The sequence below is a fragment of the Schistocerca nitens genome, chromosome 3 (assembly GCF_023898315.1).
Source record: "Schistocerca nitens isolate TAMUIC-IGC-003100 chromosome 3, iqSchNite1.1, whole genome shotgun sequence".
Lineage (NCBI taxonomy): Eukaryota > Metazoa > Arthropoda > Insecta > Orthoptera > Acrididae > Schistocerca > Schistocerca nitens.
In genome coordinates, this window is record NC_064616.1 from 472,051,967 (window position 1) to 472,073,898 (window position 21,932).

General features: G+C 43.2%; 1 protein-coding gene across 2 annotated transcripts in view; it reads right to left on the reverse strand.

Annotated features, from left to right (window-relative positions):
• Positions 1–21,932, reverse strand: part of LOC126248401 (1-acyl-sn-glycerol-3-phosphate acyltransferase alpha-like) — an 824,096-nt gene that overhangs the window by 609,102 nt on the left and 193,062 nt on the right. Inside the window, exon 1 of one of the 2 annotated variants that reach the window (XM_049949348.1) lies at positions 19,500–19,775. The exons of the other annotated variant lie outside the window; for it this stretch is intronic. The gene's annotated coding sequence lies outside the window, so the exon portion shown is untranslated. Of the gene's footprint in view, positions 1–19,499; positions 19,776–21,932 lie in introns of those variants that run through there. 2 annotated transcript variants of the gene reach the window in all.

A 21,932-nucleotide genomic window follows, 5' to 3' on the forward strand; every position in this document is an offset into this window, starting at 1 on the left:
AAAAAGGGAGAGGGGTTTATCTGTTTAGCAAGAGTAATAGAAGGCAGATTTCAGACTACCTAACAGATCAAAACGAAAATTTCTGTTCCGACACTGACAATGTTGAGTGTTTATGGATAAAGTTCAAGGCAATCGTAAAATGCGTTTTGGACAGGTACGTGCCGAGTAAAACTGTGAGGGACGGGAAAAACCCACCGTGGTACAACAACAAAGTTAGGAAACTACTGCGAAAGCAAAGAGAGCTTCACTGCAAATTTAAACGCAGCCAAAACCTCTCAGACAAACAGAAGCTAAACGATGTCAAAGTTAGCGTAAGGAGGGCTATGCGAGAAGCGTTCAGTGAATTCGAAAGTAAAATTCTATGTACCGACTTGACAGAAAATCCTAGGAAGTTCTGGTCTTACGTTAAATCAGTAAGTGGATCGAAACACCATCTCCAGACACTCTGGGACGATAATGGCATTGAAACAGTGGATGACATGCCTAAAGCTGAAATACTAAACACCTTTTTCCAAAGCTGTTTCACAGAGGAAGACCGCACTGCAGTTCCTTCTCTAAATCCTCGCACAAACGAAAAAATGGCTGACATCGAAATAAGTGTCGAAGGAATAGAAAAGCAACTGAAATCACTCAACAGAGGAAAGTCCAATGGACCTGACGGGATACCAATTCCATTCTACACAGAGTACGCGAAAGAACTTGTCCCCCTTCCAACAGCCGTGTACCGCAAGTCTCTAGAGGAACGGAAGGTTCCAAATGATTGGAAAAAAGCACAAGTAGTCCCAGTCTTCAAGAAGGGTCGTCGAGCAGATGCGCAAAACTAAGGGCCTATATCTCTGACATCGATCTGTTATAGAATTTTAGAACATGTTTTTTGCTCGAGTATCATGTCGTTTTTGGAAACCCAGAATATACTCTGTAGGAATCAACATGGATTCCGGAAACAGCGATCGTGTGAGACCCAACTCGCTTTATTTGTTCATGAGACCCAGAAAATATTAGATACAGGCTCCCATGTAGATGCTATTTTCCTTGACTTCCGGAAGGCGTTCGATACAGTTCCGCACTGTCGCCTGATAAACAAAGTAAGAGCCTACGGAATATCAGACCCAGCTGTGTGGCTGGATTTAAGAGTTTTTAGCCAACAGAACACAGCATGTTGTTATCAATGGAGAGACGTCTACAGACAAAGTAACCTCTGGTGTGCCACAGGGGAGTGTTGTGGGACCATTGCTTTTCAAAATACATATAAATGACCTAGTAGATAGTGTCGGAAGTTCCATGCGGCTTTTCGCGGATGACTCTGTAGTATACAGAGAAGTTGCAGCATTAGAAAATTGTAGCAAAATGCAGGAAGATCTGCAGCGGATAGGCACTTGGTGCAGGGAGTGGCAACTGACCCTTAACATAGACAAATGTAATGTATTGCGAATACATAGAAAGAAGGATCCTTTATTGTATGATTATATGATAGCGGAACAAACACTGGTAGCAGTTACTTCTGTAAAATATCTGGGAGTATGCGTGCGGAACGATTTGAAGTGGAATGATCATATAAAATTAATTGTTGGTAAGGCGGGTACCAGGTTGAGATTCACTGGAAGAGTCCTTAGAAAATGTAGTCCATCAACAAAGGAGGTGGCTTACAAAACACCCGTTCGACCTATACTTGAGTATTGCTCATCGGTGTGGGATCCGTACCAGATAGGGTTGACGAGAGAAGATCCAAAGAAGAGCGGCGCGTTTCGTCACAGGGTTATTTGGTAACCGTGATAGCGTTATGGAGATGTTTAGCAAACTCAAGTGGCAGACTCTGCAAGAGAGGCGCTCTGCATCGCGGTGTAGCTTGCGCGCCAGGTTTCGAGAGGGTGCGTTTCTGGATGAGGTATCGAATATATTGCTTCCCCCTACTTATACCTCCCGAGGAGATCACGAATGTAAAATTAGAGAGATTCGAGCGCGCACGGAGGCTTTCAGACAGTCGTTCTTCTCGCGAACCATACGCGACTGGAACAGAAAAGGGAGGTAATGACAGTGGCACGTAAAGTGCCCTCCGCCACACACCGTTGGGTGGCTTGCGGAGTATAAATGTAGATGTAGATGTAGACAAAGAGGGAAAGAGGAAATGGACAAAGAGGGAAAGAGGAAATGGATAAAGAGGGGAGGAGGAAATGAACAAAGAGGGGAGGAGGAAATGGACAGAGAGAGGGGCAGTAGGAGATGGAAAGAGAATGGGAGGGTGAGGGGGGCTATAGGAGGTGGACAGAGAGACGGAATGCAGGAGATGGACTAACAGAAGGCTGGAATATATACATCAGGCAATGGCGGGTACTCACCTAAATGGCATATAAACAGGTGCAGCTTGACTCTCTACAATTGTGTAAACATACAGGTGTTTTATTTGTATCCCTGCTTTGAGGCTGACGAAAAGCATTGCTGGCAGCATTGTATGTTTTTTTTTTCAGTACTACATTGTTTCGATCGTAAAGTGAACGGACAGTTACACTGCTGAGGAGCGATTAGTGGCCAGTTTGTGCACTAACGTTCACCGACAAGGGAGCATAGACGGAGGTAACGAATGCGTTTACAGATTGCTTTGTCAAGTTCCCACTTCGCAAAGTAACCCTGCTTCATTAAGAGAAACGTGCTTTATTGCAGACAGTGACAAAAAAGGCTGAATACAGGACGTACGAAAAACGTAAGAGGATACGTGCTGTCAACGGAGCAGTTTTCAATGAAATCCATCCGGAGCAAGGAGTTGCCGCCTGCCGCTATTTGTTGTTTCGTTCAAGAGTGGTGTTGGTTCACGAATGTGCGATTTATCACAGTTCAGTAAGAGAGAATGTTGTTTTCTGGTCTAAGGAAAATCCCCATTATGTGCAGAAGTTGGAAGTGAACCTGCCTCGTGGTGCGTGCCACCACGTCATCACCATGCCTGTTCAAATGTTCAGCGGTATATTGATGAAAATTCTTCACTGGACATGACGCAAGCCTGGTTAATACCTCAGATCGAAGGCAAGGGAATCACAGATCGTGTCGTTATAGCATGACGGAGCTCCAGCGCACTTTGATACTCAGACATGTGAGTTCCTTGATAAACAGTCTGTACGCTGCCGGATTGGGTGTGGTTCAGTAAGATCTACAGAGTCACTGAAATTTCTACCACGAAGCCCGTATCTTAGCACGGCATACAACTCATTAGGAGGGAAAATCAAACTCCATGTAGCTGACTGTGTAGAAGATCAATAAAACAATTGCGCATCAATGTTGAGTCTCTCCCACCAATTAAACGACATTGTGACAAAACGTAGTGCTCTTCTTTGGATGTTCTACATCTTTTCTATGAGTACTAGCGGGGTCAGGGATTTTCTCTGCCTCGTGATGACTGGGTGTTGTGTGCTGTCCGAAGGTTAGTTAGGTTTAAGTAGTTCTAAGTTCTAGGGGACTGATGACCACAGATGTTAAGTCCCATAGTGCTCAGAGCCATTTGAACCATTTTTTTATGAGTACTATCCCGTAAGGGTACCAAAATATTGAGCAATACTGAAGAATCTGTCGAACAAGTTTTTGTAAGCTAATTCTTTGGTGGATGTGTTATACTCGTATTTCCTGAAGATTATTTCTAGAAATCTCAGACTGTAGTATCTGCATTTCCTCCTATTTATCTTATGTTGTCATTCCGCTTAAGGTCGCTCCGGATAGTTACTCCTAGATCTTTTACGGTAGATACTCTTTCCAATAATTTGTTGTCAATAGTGTAGTCGTAGAGTAATGGATTTCTTCTCCTAGTTATTCGCAATATGTTACATTTACTTACATTCATGGTCAATAGCCATTGTCTGCACTGTTCGTCAATCCACTGCAGGTCCTTCTGCAAATCACTGCAGTCCTCTGGCGTTCCTACATTCTTGTAGAAAATTGTATCATCTGCAAATAGCCTTGTGGGGCTTGCTTTCTACTAGATCATTTGCACAAATTGCAAACAATAACAGTCCTTCCCTGGGGTACTCGTGAAATTACCTTTACATCTGTCGATTTTGTTCGTGAAGAGCGTGGTGCTAAGTTCTGTCTGCGAGGAAGTCACAAATATGGTCCGATAACCGGTTCAAATGATCCAAATGGCTCTAAGCACTATGGGACTTAACATCTGAGGTCATCAGTCCCCTAGAACTTAGAACTACTTAAACCTAACTAACCTAAGGACATCTCACACATCCATGCCCGAGGCAGGATTCGAACCTGCGACCGTAGCGGTCGCGTGGTTCCAGACTGAAGCTCCTAGAACCACTCGGCCACATCGGCCGGCTCAGCGTCTGGAATATCACATTCGTACACAATTCAGCCAGTTTTATCCATAGAAGGTAGACTTCTTTCTCAACGGATTATTGTCTTCCGTCAGCCAAGTGGTATATTTGGTCCCCTTGTGCAAAAGAAAATTCTTAATCGACCTCCGAGCGTATGCATGAAGGCTTCAAAATCAGGCAAAGTGGACAAGCGTTTCGTGAGCAATTGAAGAATAAGTCTGCCCTCCAATATTGGAACAAAACGTTATCTGGTTCTAGGTTCATTTTCACTCCAACAGGACCTGTTCGTAGCTTCAAATAAACAGATACAGATAATACCATTCCGCCTGGCGCAACGTCCCTTGTTCAACCTTTGGATGTATACTTTTTTCGCCAGTACAAAAAGTTAGCTAAACATTTTTATGAGCGAGTTTTACTTGGCAACACGAATACTTCAGTTGTATCGCTATCGTGAGCCTTCAAGAACTTAATCATAATCAGCTCAATGCCCCCATATTCAACAACATGATCAAGCACGGCCTGGAAGAAAGTGACATTTCCAGTTGAATGTGATTCTTTTGATGGTGCTGAAAATGTTACCTGGAGTACGGAAGATTACAGTTGCTCAACACCCAACTGCGCAACTGCATCATTTATCCAATGCGCATTTTGTCGTTTACATTTGTGTTTATCAGATCTCTGCACCAAAACCCACAACATGATTAATAATAGGTACATACAGCTAAATAGAATATATAAATAAATAATAGTAATCAGTATGTTATACCTGTGTTTCCTGTCCTATTCATTATTCACCACTATCTATAAGACTCAGCAATATGTATAATTTACCGCTATGTGCAGATAAAATTGGTGCAGTGCAAGTATTGATTATACCTGATGTTTCTATCGTAATTAATGCTACCAAGAGCAGACGCTGCTTGCAGGGGGAGCGACTGTTAAAACTAAGCTGCTGAAAACAGCCAAAACTTGCACTTTGTGTTTTTTATTGACCGGTTTCGCTCTTCAAATGAACGAGAGCATTATCAGAATATACAGTTTAAAGTTGGCGCTGTCGGTGTCATCATTTACTAGTGTACTTGAAACGTATTTTAAACGTTATGTTTATGTACTATAGTACAGCTAGGTTAATTTTTGGAGCTGTTAACCATCTTTAAAGTCCATCTTTAATGCTGTCTACCAACTTTAAACTGTATATTCTGATTATGCTCTTGTTCATTTAAAGAACGAAACTGGTCACTAAAAAATACAAAGTGCGACTTGTGGCTGCTTTCAAAAACTTAATAATTAATGTTATTTCAGTAATGATGACACTTCACGAATGTACTTTGATAGGGTTTTCGGTCACATCAATTGGCAAAATTTTACGTTCTGGGTCACTGAACGCCTCTCTCATTGCTCTCCTTGCGCTTATTTCCACTTACTTCGGATTTTGATTATCAGCAAGATTTTTGACTTGTCTCGAATGTGCGATGTTCTCTTTGTTTACGTAGTAGTTTTGCAACATCGCGGCGGGTGTTTACATCCCTTATGACCTTGCTCGGCACATACTTCTCTACGGAATACTGAATGACGCTTCTGAATTTTTTCCCTTTGTGTTCTACGTCTTCATCTGATATTTGATGTTGAGTACTCAGATAACTTACTAAGAAAAAATATTGTCGTACCGTTTTTAATATTCCTTGTAATATCCGTAGCCATAGATGCTACCACTATCAGTGGCTTATGACCACAGTAACGATGAAACTCTTAAACTGCATAGTATACAGCAATATTTTATTTAGAATAGACAAGTCAATATTATACGAACAAGCTTTCAAAATACTCTACCCATAACACGCATTATGAAATGCAAACGCTGTAGCTTCCGGTTGACAGGCCCCGTGTACATATTTGCTGAAACCTGTTACACGGATGCGTGTGTTCTCGTGCTTTGAAAGGCATTAATCGGAAATTCGAGCTGCAATCTAACGCTTTGTTTGAAAAGTATAACAAACATTTTTTAATAACACAGCGCTTCTGCAGACTAGATTTAGGGCACCTGCTGAAAGCTGGACGAAGCGAGGGAACATCTACCAAATTCCGAACAAAAGTTTCTCTGGCATTCATGAAGATGCGACAAATATTTATTAGCAACATGCAAAAGTGTGTGTTTAAGCCAGCGTGCCGACAAATAACGAGACGCCTTCGTGTGCTCTGCGTCCGCTGCTGGAAGTGAAAGATTAAGTTTTAACCAAATAGCCGGCCGAAGTGGCCGAGCGGTTCTTGGCGCTACAGTCTGGAACTGCGCGACCGCTACGGTCGCAGGTTCGAATCCTGCCTCGGGCATGGATGTGTGTGATGTCCTTAGGGTAGTTAGGTTTAAGTAGTTCTAAGTTATAGGGGACTGATGACCTCAGAAGTTAAGTCCCATGGTGCTCCGAGCCATTTTTTTTAACCAAATATCCACAAGATTATAACGGCGTCCTGAATCGGATATACACTGACGGAAAAAAAAATCCAACACCAACGAAGAGTTGTACGACATAAACGAAAGTCTATCAAAATTTGGCGCCAGTCGCATGAGTGGCGCTAATAACGCCACTGTCAAATAGCAAATAGGGTTTCCTTTAAATACAAGCTGTAACGGTCGAGAGCGTTAGTTACCTTTGAGATTTGACTTGGTGAGATAATGGTAATCAAAAATGCCTACGGGACGACAAAGACGCAATTATTAACACCTCAATGAGTTTGAAGAAGGGCGTGTATAGAGCTATGAGAAGCTGAATGTTCCTTCTGCAATAGTCGAGAAAGGTTTGGCACGAATGTAGCCACTGTCCATCATTGCTGGCAGCGGTGTTCACGAGAGTGTACGGTCGCAAGTAGACCGGGCTCTGGACGCATACACTGCACTATCGAGAGGGAAGACTATCGTGCCCGGCATATGGCTCTCGCACATGGTACTGCATCTGCAGCAGCAATTTGAGCAGGAGTTGACATCACAGTGACACAACGAACTGTTACAATTCGGTTACTTCAAGGATAACTTCGAGCCTGACGGTATGTAGCATGCATTCCACTGACCCAAAACCAGCCCATTTTGCAGTTTGAGTGATGTCAAGCGATAGCTCATTGGATGGCATGGTGCAGGTCTTTTGCATTTTCAATTGAAAGCTGGTTGGGTCTCAGTGCCAGTGAAGGCCGTATGCTGGTTAGCAGGACGCCAGCTAACGGCCAGCGACCAACATGGCTGCTTGCGAGACAAACTGGATCTACACCTGGAGTTATGGCCTGGGGTGCGATTTCGTATGTCAGCAGGAGCACTCTCTTCATCCCACGCTACCTGACTGCAAATTTGTAGGTAAAACTGGTGATTCGATCTGTTGTGCAGCCATTCATGAACAGCATTCCTGCGTTGTTGTAAGCCAACATGCTCTACAGAGAGTCGACATGTTGCCTTGGCTTGCTCAGTCACCAGGCCTGTCTCCTATCGAGCATACACGAGACATCATCGGACGACAACTCCAGCGTCATTCACAAACAAAATTACCCGTCGATGCACTGGCCGACCAAGGGCCACAGGCAAGGAATTCCATTACATAAACTGATATCCAGCATCTGTACAACACGAGGCATGCACGTTAGCATGCTTGCATTGAACATTCTGGCGGTTACACCGGTTATTAATGTACCAGCATTTCACACTTGCAGTGGCTTATCTCGCGCTTACATTAACCTGTGATCTTTCAATGTTAGTCACTCAAATATATTACCTAGACAAATGTATTCGCGAAATTTCATTACTATACTTCATTGGATTTTGGCACTCCGATTTTTTTTCCGTCAGTGTATTACTGAGAAATATCCAATAAAAACTGAAATAACAGTTCTTGTTTTATAACCTAGTCGTCCTATGTTAGATCGCTTATAGCGTCTAAGGATTCCATTCACTCCCTTGTTGACTAGTCTGGTGCGGCAATGAGGATACCAGAACGAAAACCCAAGTTTCAAATTTCACGTTCAAGAAATCATTCACACAGGAGAATCGTACATACATACAGTCATTTGGCCATCGCACAGATCCCCTATGGATAACATAGCAATAATCATTCCTATCGTAGAGGAATAGCGGAAAGTAAATAACTCACCAGGTCCGTTGAATCCCATTTAGATTTTACAAAGAGTAGCTTGCGTTTATCGTGAATCTCTCGCCCAGCAGAAAGCCCTAAGCGACTAGAAAAAGGCGCAGGTAACTCTTGTATAGAAGCAGGCTAAAAGAACAGGCCCACAAAATTATTGACCAATATCCCTAAATTCGATTATGCTACAGAATCCCTTAACATATTCTCAGTTCAAATATAATGAACTTTCATGAGATTGAGAAGCTTATGTCCAAAATCAGCATGGTTTTAGATAGCGTCGCTCATGCGAAACTCAGCTTGTCCTTTTCTCACATGACATTATGTGAATTACGGATGAGGGACGATAGGCAGACGCCATATTTCTAGATTTCTGGAAGGCGTTTGACACGGTGCCCCATTGCAGGCTGTTAACGGAGGTACGAGCATATGGAATAGGTTCACAGATGTATGAGTAGCTCGGAGACCTCTTAAGTAGTAGAACCCAGTGTGTTGTCCTCGATGGCGAGTGTTTATCAGACACAAGGTTTTCATCACGAGGGCCCAAGGGAAGTGTGACAGGGCAGCTGTTGTTCTGTATATACATAGATGATTTTGCGGACAGGGTGTGCAGCAATCTGCGGTTGTTTCCTGATGATGCTGTGTTGCATGGTAAAGTGTCTAAGCTGAGTGAGTTAGGAAGATACAAGACGATTTAGACAAAATTTCTAGCTGGTGTGAGTAATGGGAGCTATCTTTAAATGTGGAAAAATGGGAAAAATGTAAGTTAATGCGGGTGAGTAGGACTAACAAACCTCTAATGTTTGGTTACAGTATTACTAGTGTCCTGCTTGACACCGTGGAGTAGTTTAAACATCTGAGCATAACGTCGCAAAGTGATATGAAATGGAACAAGCTAGTGAGTATTGTGGTAGGGAAGGGAAAAGGTCGACTTCAGTTTGTCAGGAGAATTTTAGAAAAAGTGGGTCACCTGTAGAAAAAGTGGGTCACTCATATAGGACGCTGGTGCGACCTGTTCTTGAGTAGTGCCTGAGCGTCTGGGATCCTTAGCAGGTCGGATTGAAGGAAGACACCGGAGTAGTTCAGAGCTAGGCTACTAGATTGACTACCAGCAGGTTCAAACAACATGTTAGTGTCACAGAGATGCATGGGAACTTAAATGGGAAACACTGGAGGGAAGACAATGTCCTTTCCGAAGAAAACTATTAAGAAAATTTAGAGAACTAGCATTTGAAGCTGACTGCAGAACGATTCTGCTGCCTCCAAGGTACAACGGTTGGTTGCTTGTTCGGTTGGTTGATTTTTGGGAGGGGACCAAATTGCAACGTCATTGGTCCCATGATCTAGGATGGCAGAAATCAAGGGAGGAACAACACAAACAGCACAATCCTGTCACGGGGAAGGGATAATGTGCAAACAAAGAGGGAAAAGCGACGACAGGGCAGCAGGAAGAGGACAGAGCAAGAGGTGTTGGGGTGGGGGGAGCAGGTATGCCCCAGAAGAGCTACATGCGATGGGGCAGCAGCAGCACCACCACCACCACCACCACCACCACCACCAAGAAAGAGATCGGACAAAATGTAGGGAAAAGGCGAGGAAAATGTAGCCAGTGTGGAGGCGAGGTCAAGGCTTCCATAACCTACACCTACGCTAACTGAGGGATTCAAATGATAGAGGAAAATTCACGGACTTTTACCTGAGAGTACAAACCATTTCCGCGAAGAAAACCAAGGACAGATGTAACTATGCGAGGGCCGTCCTCTAAGACCCGAAACAAAGAAGGTAGGAGGGCATATTCAGTGTAAAGGACCAAAACGCAGGGGCGGTCCAGCAACATATGGATCACTGTGAATGGAACCACGCAACTACAAATGGAGGGAGGGGGAGGGGGGGGTGGCTCATTGCAGAGCAAAAAACCATGGGTCAACGTAGTATGGCCAATACGAAGACGGCGGAGGATGGTAGACTCCCGCTGGAGAAGCAGGGGGTTGAACGCCACATGGTGCGAGTCTCCTTGTTGGCGCGAAGTTTATTAGACAGGGGGTACCCTCTCAAGATTCAGCTCACGATTGAGTAAAAAGGGGTTTGATGTAAAGCCGCAAATTCGACCCTGGAAAGGTCACAGAGAACGAGGGGTTGTTGGCTGCCCCCCCTCCCTCCCCCCACCCCCCACCCCCCAAGCCAGTTCAAATGGTTCAAATGGCTCTGAGCACTATGGGACTCAACTGCTGAGGTCATTAGTCCCCTAGAACTTAGAACTAGTTAAACCTAACTAACCTAAGGACATCACAAACATCCATGCCCGAGGCAGGATTCGAACCTGCGACCGTAGCGGTCTTGCGGTTCCAGACTGCAGCGCCTTTAACCGTACGGCCACTTCGGCCGGCCCAAGCCAGTTGATCAGCAAGTTAATTACCCAGGATACCTACATGACCAGGGACCCAAAGGAAATCAACCAAACAAGTAGCATCACCAAGATCAGCGAGAAGGTCGTGGATGGCAGAGACCAAGGGGTAACAGGGAAATCACCGAGCAACAGCCTGAAGGCCACTCATAGAGTCAGTACATAACAAAACTCGGGGGAGGGAGACTGTTTAATAAAACAGAGGAAACGATAGATGGCCATCAGTTCCTCAGTAAACACTCCACACGTGGCAGGCAAGAGATGCTGACCAGTGCCAAAAGAAGACGTGATGGCCCATCCCACATCATCAGCGGGTTTGTAGCCATCAGTGTAAAAAAAATGGCATTCTGAAACTCCCGCAAGAGCGTTCGGAACAAACAATGGAACACCATTCCAATACAATGTGCGTAAGGACCACGAAGATAAGATACGAGAAATTAGGACTCAGGCCGAGGCATGTAGATAGTCTTTTTTCCCCCTCTCTCTATTTGCCAGTGGGACAGGAAACGAAATGGCTAGTAATAGTACAGGGTATCTTCTGACACTCACCGTACCGGTGGCTTGCGGAGTATCTATGTAGATGTAGTTAACTTCCTTCCTTTTCGGCAATATGAGTTGCACGTTAGCATCGATGAGCTTCTTTCTTCATGTCTTACCCTTTTCCAATATGATTTTATTCTCATATACTGCAAACCTTTTTACGCTCATCTGTCCACAATGATTTTCTGGGTCTAATTCCGTTCTGGAAAATTAAGAGAGTTTTTGATTTCAAAGTTACCTTTTTGTCAGTCTCTGTTTCTTGTACTCCCATTTCTTCTGAATCCCTTTGTACCAGAGGGTATATTGTAATTATTACCACGAGAGCATAAAATTACGGCCAGAGTGAATTTTCACTCTGGTGCAGAGACTGTTTAGATGTGACTCCTGGCAGAGGTGTACCAGCAGGTAAACAAAAAGTGACTTATACGAGGGTTCTAAATTCAAAACAGTACAGACTACCTCTACCAGTCATACGTACATACCACTGTGCGCTCTTCGAATCAGTACTCAGCTTTGCAGCTAGCACGTGGGCACATAGACTGAACGTGGTCACCAACAAAGCATCCGTCAGACGAGGGCAGAGAAGTGTCCTACTTAGGCTATCTGGAGCCTTCGGTACCACCTCAGCGGATGCACTGTGTGTGGTGCTCGGAATATGCCCCATAGATATCACGATCAAATACAGAGCTGCGAGGTACTGTTTAAAGGTGGGGAGACTAGATAAGGTACACACAATAACCGGTGTGCCCATAGAGACGATACGTCACCTTAAAAGTTGGCGTTTGGATACATGGCAAGGTGAGTGGGATGTAAGTGATAAGGGACGTAGGCTGCACGACTTCCTCCCTGACATAAGGGAGCGGTTGAGAATGAGACATATCGATTTCTTAACCGGGCACGGACCTTATCCCACGCACTTAAACCGCGTGAGTCTGAGGCAGACATCTACATGCACATGCGGGGAAGAAGGTTCCCCAGAACACACTGTCTTTTTCTGCGGGCAATACACGAACAATAGACATACACTACACTTAGATTACACAGATTCAGACATAGATATATACACAGCAATAACACTGTTCGACATGGGTTCTATTTCTGATATTAAAGTATGTGCTTCTAGACCATTTTACCGTGGGAAATTCAAATATGTAAACAAAATATCATTGTCAGGGATACTTTTTATGTAATCTGTGTGTATATATTCACAATTCATGGCAAACACAGAGACGTTATAGAGAGATACGGGTATGTTGCCGCATCCAGTAGTGATAGAACGTGATAATTTCTTGTGCAACAGCAGGTGGGAAGAATCAGACATCATTAGGTTATCCCCCGCCACACCTATGTCATTAAGACCACATGAAACATCTCATCAACTCGAACGGCGACAGCCGGTCGCTGCCTCAGCAGTAAAGCTTCAAGCCTCCTAGGGGCAGGTGCATCGAGTTTACAACAGTGGTGTTAGCCGCAACTTGTGTCAGTCTTAACGAGTGGGTTTTTTTTGGCTGACAAGTAACTGTCTGTCATATTTCCGAGCACGGTTGAATTTTTTAGTTCCTATGTGTAAACTGACTGAGCCTGGTGCTGAAGTTAAAACGACTGCTTGTTTTTACACATCAGCGTTCCTCTAGTTCCCTACTATTAATTTAATACAGGTGTATTACCAAAGTGGTATTTTTAAATGTGCAGAAATGCCACGTCGTCGTGGATGTCGATATAAGCCAGACAACTTCTGCTACATCTGTGGGAAGTTCACTTTTGCCAGAAATAGGAAGAAAATTTCTTCAGTCATAAAGAAAGCATACAAACATTACTTTGGAGTAGAGGCAGGAGACCAAGATAAAGAATGGGCACCACATTTCTGTTGTGCTACATGTTACTGCAAACTAATTCAGTGGTGGAAAGAATGTGGTTTTGTTTGCTGTTCCCATGGTGTGGAGGGAGCCTAAGGACCATGTTACTGATTGTTATTACTGTCTAACAAAAATTCAGGGTTTTACAAACAAAAAGTCGAAGAGGCACATTGTTTACCCAGATCTGCCTTCAGCGTGAATGCCAGTGCAGCATTCCGACAACCTTCCAGTACCTTCAAGAGCTTGAGGTCAAATTCCGAGTGACAGTGAAATAAGTAGTACTGAAGAAATCACGGATGATGATTCTTTATATCACTACACAAGTGAGTCATCGCCACATTCGTTAACACAGGCAGATTTAAATGATTTAGTACGTGATCTAGGACTAAGTAAACAAAAGGCGCAGCTGCTTGGTTCAAGATTACAAGAATATAATCTACTGCACCAAAGTACTAAAATCAGTGTTCAGGCACAGAGAACATGCCTTTATTTCTTATTTTTCAACTGATGAAGCACTGACATTTTGCAATGACGTTTCTGGCCTGATGAAAGTGCTGAACTGCACTTATTTTTCACAGGAGTGGAGACTTTTCATAGATGCATCGAAAACAAGTCTGAAGGGTGTTTTGCTCCATGACGGAAATAAAATACCCTCTGTTCCAGTAGCTTACGCTAGTTTGACAAAAGAGAATTACGAATTCGTACAAAGGATGCTAAATTCATTAAAATACAATGAACACAAATGGAAAATATGTGCAGATTTCAAGGTAATTGCTATGGTACTGGGAATGCAACAAGGCTACACAAAGTATGCCTGTTTTCTTTGTGAGTGGGATAGTAGAGACCGAAATTCTCACTACGTGAAAAAGAAATGACCTAGACGAAGATGGAAAGTTGGTGAAAACAATGTACAACGTGAAAGTCTGGTAGCCCCTGAATATATACTACTTCCACCGCTTCACATCAAACTTGGCCTGATGAAACAATTCGTGAAGGCCATGGATCCAACAGGATGTGGGTTTGCATATCTAGCTACCAAATTCCCCTGTCTTTCAGCTGCAAAAATAAAGGAAGGTGTATTTGTGGGCCCACAAATCAGGGAGCTGCAGAAAGATGCAAATTTTGAAGCATGTTTAACTGATAAAGAAAAAACCGCATGGGACTGTTTCAAGATGGTGTCGGAAAACTTCCTCGGAAGAAGAAGAGCTACTAACTACAAAGCAATGGTGAAGGATATGATCAAAGAATATCAGGATTTGGGGTGCAATATGTCTTTGAAGGTACATATGATGGATTCTCATCTGGACTACCTCACAGAGAGTTGTAGTGACGTATCGGATGAACAAGGGGAAAGATTCCATAAAGACATTTCTACCATAGAAAGGCGCTATGAAGGGAAGTGGGTACCTTCTATGTTAGCAGATTATTGCTGGAATATCATTCGAGAGAAGAAAGATTCACAATACAAGAGAAAAAAGTGATGTGCATTACAAGGCAGTGGCTCATTGTTTGTCAATTTTCTGTAATTTCTCATGTCAAATAAATGCTTCAAAGTGTATACACAAAGGTTACTGTGTTATATGTTAGATCCCACCCTCCATTAATGTGATGAACTTATAACATCATAAAGATGTGCATTTGTTTGTCGAATTTCACCTCACGTTTGCTGCACTATATCAGAAACTGAAAAGAGAAATAAAATTGCGATTACTCATAAACTATTCCTGACAGAAAAAAACCAAAAACAGTTTTCAATTCAGCACTCAAAATACAACTAGGATCACAATATTTTTTATCAGAAATAGAAAAAAAGGTTTTTTTTGTAGAACAGTGTAAGAGACGAAGAACAATGGGCACAATTAAACGCACTGACAAACAGTATTTCAAAAACAACACATGAAGAGTATATGCGGACACGACATCACAGACATGCCTATGTGCAGCGTAACAGAAATCTCCAGAGGGTGGACAGCGATACCCACAGTGACAGCGAAAATAGTGAAAATGAGGAGGAACAGGAGGAGGAAGCTGAGATGACAGTAAATAAGCAAATTGCTGGCAATCTAGCCAAGAAAACACCAAATGCTGTACAAGGATGCGCACCTAATGTAGTTAATACATAGGATTAGTAACAAATAGGATAAGAAACATTATTTCTCTACTAATAACCATTTGTGTGTCTGTGTGTGACTGGCGGTCAACGGCTCGATGAAACCATTCCGAGGTATTCACCGTCAGTCACACTCGGTGATGGTACTAACATATCTCTCATCTATCCTGTCTTCTTTTTATATTCTTCTTAAAAACAACAAAATTTTATTTATATTTCAACCTCAAATTATTGTTATTTTGAATCATTCTTTGTAAATGTTGTAGATAAAACAAAAGGAAAGAAAACTGTAAAAAGATGAAAAACGAAAATTGTAAGATGTACGACCTGTTTTAATCATCAGGTAACAGGTCTATAATTTGGCAATAAATAAATAAAATAAATAAATACGAGGGTTGGCGCTTAAATAGTGGCAACTATTTATTCACAACCAATACAAAAGAGTTACATGTTTGCACCTGTTACTGTCCTTCAGAGTAGTCACCAGCGTTGTGTAGAACCCGTGCCAGCGATGTGGAAGGCGTAGTATAACGTTAGCAGAGCCTGTTCTGTTGATGGTGCGAAAGGAGCGGTCTACTGCCTCTCGAATCTCTGGAACAGTTCTGAAGCGAATGCCACGAAGTGGTTCCTTCATCTTCGGAAACAAGTCAAAGTCAGAAGGACTTAAGTCCGGGGATATGGTGGATGGTGCAGTGCTTCCCAGTCCCATCGACCGAACAGAGCAGTCACAGCTTGCGCTGTATGAACCCGCGCATTGTCGTGCAAAATGATGGGTGGGTTGCGCAGGAAGTGTCGCCGCTTCTTTCGCAAAGCTGGTCGCAGGTGATGCTCCAAAAACGAACAGTAATACTGTGCATTGACGGTCTGCCGTGGAGGAACGTAATGCGTTGGGATAACACCATCACAGTCGTACACGAGAATCACCACAATTTTAGAGCACTCCATTAGCGCCATCAACAGAACAGGCTCTGCTAACGGTATAATACGCCTTCCACATCGCTGGCAACGGGTTCTTCACAACACTGGTGACTACTTTGAAGGACAGTAACAGGTGCAAATACGTAACTCTTTTAAATCAGTTGTGAATAAGTAGGTGCACTATTTAAGTTCCAAGCCTCGCACATTTTTATGAAGCTTCCTGACATATCAAAACTGTATGCGGGCCTGGACTCGAACCGCCGAAGGCAAAGGTCCCAGGTTCGAGGCCCAGTCTGGCACACATTTCTGATCTGTCAGAAAGCTTCATTAAAAATACGCAAACCACTTTATGTTTGCTTGCTGGTACATGTCTGCAGTCCTGACCCACACTGGATTCAGCGCACCACACCATCCCAGCACGCCGCTAGAGCTGCCAAAACAAAGCAGTGAGCCCCACTGATGACGTGAAGTATCGTGCGGTCACGCCAGTTCGTATGACTTCTTTGGTCGGCTGAATTGCCCTGACGACTGCAACATTTCCGTTGCAGTCGAAAACTAATTTCCGGACGATACTCCGCGCTTTATCATTGAGCTCCGCCGTTTCGTTTTGAGTCCTCCAGAGGCGTGCTTGCGGTATTGTGACTTACTTACTGCAACGTGAATTACAACTGACGACATGTACCTGTAAACAAACAAAACTAAGTACATACCGTTATAATGTCGGGGTGATAATTAAAATTTTATTACTACTCGTTGCACCCCTGCATCCGGCGTCATTTCGTCCTCTTCACAAATTGTTACTGGAATAATTCCCCGTCATTCCAAAAACATTCGATACTAGGCTAACACAAGTACAGGAAAGTTAAGATGGTGGTTTGAATGCTTCAGGTGACGTAATCTTCTTCTCCCCCCCCCCCTCCTCCCTTCTCCCACAACCATAACCTAACAATAACGCACAGAAAGTTCATCCAATTGTGAAACTGCCAGAAAAGTCCATCGTGGGAAGTTTTTTTAACTTGTGCGTCACATTGGCCTTAATGTCGGTTATGCCGTCAAAGAGAAAAGATGACCCTTCATGCGAAGTTCTGCACTTCGTCGTTTTGTGGTAGCTTCGTATTGAAAACACGAGTCTCGTCATCCGTGACGATTTTTTTTTTCCAGAGAACAACTGTCAGTGTTTTGCATTTCAGTCAAGTCGCGGCCGGCGTCCAAGCGTCGTCGACATTGTTCGGGAATGAAAGTGTGCGGGACAAACATTGTGAACACTTTTCTCCTCTTCCAAATACTGGAAAATGTGCTGAACACTTTATTTAGTATACACTGCTGGTATTGCGTTGAAAATACCTACAAAGTAGTGCAAATGTTGCCTTCTTCGTAAAGCATTTACATATTTAATTATTGGTGATTTTGTTTGAAACATCCTGAAAAATATAGGTAACTGCAGCTTGAGAAACTGCTGTGATACGATTATACGAAAAAGGTTAAAATTGTTGTGTCTTACTCTGAAGTTTCAATAAAGGAATTTTATAGCTGCCATACTGCAGCTCGAGGCACTGTTACGTGTACGTGACGTTGTATGATATTCTCGTAATACATTACTCAAGAATGGGCTTTAATCCAAGCGAAATCTATTACTCTATTGCGCTTTCTACACTTTATAACCATCTATGCTAGAAATTGTAGTTGCAGAGGGCATATCTTTCACCCTCTCATTGCTTATGCGTTCGGCCGGCCGGGCTGGCCGAGTGGTTCTAGGCGCTACAGTCTGGAACCGCGCGACCGCTACGGTCGCAGGTTCGAATCCTGCCACGGGCATGGATGTGTGTGATGTCCTTAGGTTAGTTAGGTCACTTTTTGTTTACTCGCTGGTACACGTCTGCCAGGAGTCACATAAAGTTCTAGGGGACTGATGACCTCAGATGTTAAATCCCATAGTTCTCAGAGCCATTTGAACCATTTTCATAATGTGTTCGTTCGTATCAACCTTGCTATGATGGTTCTCTTAGAGCCAATTTGCTTTCCTCTCCTAGTTTTTAGTGATTGCGAATACAAAAAGGCTTGACATTGATTTGGGTTACATATATAAAGTAAGCAAACACGTTTTACTTTGGATTTGGATAAATTTTTGTTTGTTTAACTACTTGGTTGATAGTCTTTCAGCACTGACAGGGTCATTTCGTACCTATTAAGCCAGTTATCCATGGTTACGTTCCTTGATGTTTTGAAATATGGTCACACAACCTTTTCACAAAGTCAGCTGCACGGTTACTCGGTGTATACGTTCTCCATTTGGTTTCTCTCTTCAATAAACTTCCAAATTTGAAGTGTAAACTGTCTTGTACCAGCTAGACTGAACACTTTCATTCCATATTTGACTGGTCTGGAAGGAATGTACATTCGAAAACTACACGTCATTGAAATTTTACAAAAATTTCATTTACAGTCACATATTCTCCAAGGGAACAGTACGGCATGCAGCTTTTTGTGAACAAATCAAAGGTATTTCGTATAGGAACCAATTTACCCCATGATTCTCTGTCGGACGTAGTTGGCTTGTTATCAAATCTTGGACACTATAATAGAAATCTGAACCTCTGTAGTCACTGCAGAATATTTCTAACCCTGTACCATCTCTGTCCCAGCGTTCTTCTAAATTTACTCTGAGTAGTCTTCTTTATCACACCCAAATACATCAGATCAATAAAAGCTTTAATTTCAACTCTCTCTGTCTCATGAATAAACGACTCAGAAGAAGAGTATCTAGAATATGTAGGCATGATGTATTGGTTAGTACATGTTATATACTACGTCATCCAATATTTCATCAGGGGAAAACAACCGCTATATTTCTGGTTGTCTTTTTATCCTGCGCAGTTCCCCTCACACCTGAGATATGTGGTGGTATATATTATGTTTCCTAGTCCTGATACGATGATCAGGAGTGTCTTTCATCCATTTAGCATGATTGTCCTTACCAAAAAAAAAGTTTACTATTATTCTGATTTGTATCACTGTATCTCCACCTCCTTCACTTTGTGTATCGTGTCCACCATATAGTTCGGAGTCTGAGTCTACACCTTCTTCACCTGATTCTTTATTAGCCATTTCATTTAGTTATATATAGTTTAACATATCTCCTCTCTCATCCATTTTAGCTCTCTACTGAAATCAACAGGGTGATTCAGCGTACTGAATGCGAGATGAGATCGTATTTGTGTTACAAAAGAAGATATCACAAACATTACTTACCTGCTTGATACCGGCGATTCTGGCAGACCCAGACACGTCAAATTCACTCCTACACAATGGACTTCGATCCACATTCAACAATCAAATTTCACAACAGTGAAAGATAAGAAGCTACACGAAATGCGGCACGAGTATAGTACCAAAAACTAATCACGCTGGGTCTTTGAGACCCGACAGTAACAACGGAAGGTCAATCCGCGCGCGGTAGTTACATCCCTTAAAACGTTGACACTATTGTCAGTCGATAAACAGTGCGCGTCGTACGAATGTGTCTGGTTTGCGAGTGGGTTCTCTGCACGCGACCGTGACACCGGCGACCGAGGCGGTTGCACCAGTTTGCCCTCTGGATATCGGCTGACACGGTCGCGCGATTCGCACTCCTCACAGGTTGCGACACGTCACTCGTGTGAGCGGCGTGGCCGGCCCAAGTCCGCTTGCGTCATGCACAGTGCTCAGTGTGGGGTTTAGTCAGCGCCGGACGCGCAGCTGATGGAAGAATACTGCCGTCAGTCGCTGGGGCTCTGCTTGTGCACAGCTCCAACGGCTCGGCCACTTTACGTCACAGCTCCAGAGATCACAATATCTGCTCGGGCTTTCCATCGACCGCGATGTGGCGACTGCTCCTTTTACGACGTATCTGAAGCCTTTCTCACACGGGAAGGTACCGGACGGCAGCCACCGCACACGATCCGACAACACCCCGGATGCCTCGTAGCTTGTGTTGTCAGTTGCTACGATAACTATTATGTTGGCGCCAAACCGCGTGACTGCTACGGTCGCAGGTTCGAATCCTGCCTCGGGCATGGATGTGTGTGATGTCCTTAGGTTAGTTAGGTTTAAGTAGTTCTAAGTTCTAGGGGACTGATGACCTCAGATGTTGAGTCCCATAGTGCTCAGAGCCATCTATTATGTTGGCGACAAACACACACAAGCGTCTCGGCTTCCGGACACAACACTTCAATGGATAACACTTACGAGTGCCATAGTCTATTGCTCGAAATAGTCCTACTGGAACATATTTTAATCGATAAGCGATGACAGTTCGTGATTTTAACACAGACTGGGTATTCATCGTTGTGGGTTTTATCAACTGAGGAAGACTGAGAACTTTGCCTAGCCACGCTAACTGTTACTTTGTGGCATTCTGTAACAACTTCCTACACCATATGACACAGCATTTATATACACCTGAAGATGCAACTTAAAAGTTGTGAAGCCGGTTGTTTGGGTCCCTAATTAAAAAAAAAATGGTTCAAATGGCTCTGAGCACTATGGGACTTAACTGCTGAGGTCATCAGTCCCCTAGACTTAGAACTACTTAAACCTAACTAACCCAAGGACATCACACACATCCATGCCCGCGGCAGGATTCGAACCTGCGACCGTAGCAGCAGCGCGGTTCCAGACTGTAGCGCCTAGAACCGCTCGGCCACCCCGGCCGGCGGTCCCTAGTCAACTTAAATAAATACAGCTACCGCGGACTACTGGACTTTTCATTCAGTTTTATATTTTGATAATTTTAATAGTTTTAACACCTGTTTTAAAACACCTGGTGTACTATATGAATTGGTCAATCAATCATGGGTAACCATCTTAGCTGTGGCTGCCCTAGTTTTAAAAATTATATGTTGTTGCATTAGTCACCAGTCAGGCTTGTTGATGTGGTTAAGAGAAAAAAATGTAAAATAAATCAATCCCATGTATATTTTCCAGTAAAACTACTATGTACTGTCTTTAGCTCCTGGCCAAATGTTATCGATATGTCAACACAAGCACCGAAGTCAACATTACCTTTCCTTCAATTGGGCCAACTGGCGGTGAATCGAGGAAGTACAGTACATACTGACGAAACTAAAATGAGCTCTAACATGGAAATTAAGCGTTTCCGGACACATGTCCACATAACATCTTTACTTTATTTGTATGTGAGGAATGTTTCCTGAAAGTTTGGCCGTACCTTTTTGTAACACCCTTTATACCAACACATAACGCGTGGTCGATTTAGAAATGCATAATAAATGAAGTAGTTCCATCCATTTATACTCCTAAGGAGAGCATAAATCACGTGCTTAGCTTCTAAAATTTTACGTACAGCAAGGCACCTTTTCAACAATACAAGTCCCTCTCTCCACCGCCCCCACCCCTCCCACATCCCCATAAAGATCTCAACTTTTGACTTTTTAAAATGTATGATAAAACTTATAATTAGAAACAATTTTTACACAATACTGTTCCGAAATACGAGTTTTTAAAACACAATTTCTTAGCATCACAACGATAAAACTACAAAATTTTATATGAACAACAGGGGCTAATGTAGCAGTGTCACTTTGCTCCCCAGTTCTGCTCAATGCGTGTAGGGTAAAGTCGGTAGTTTTCGTGACTATGATGTTTTCAGCTGCCAGTCGCAACGTTCAAAAAGTTGCATTGTAG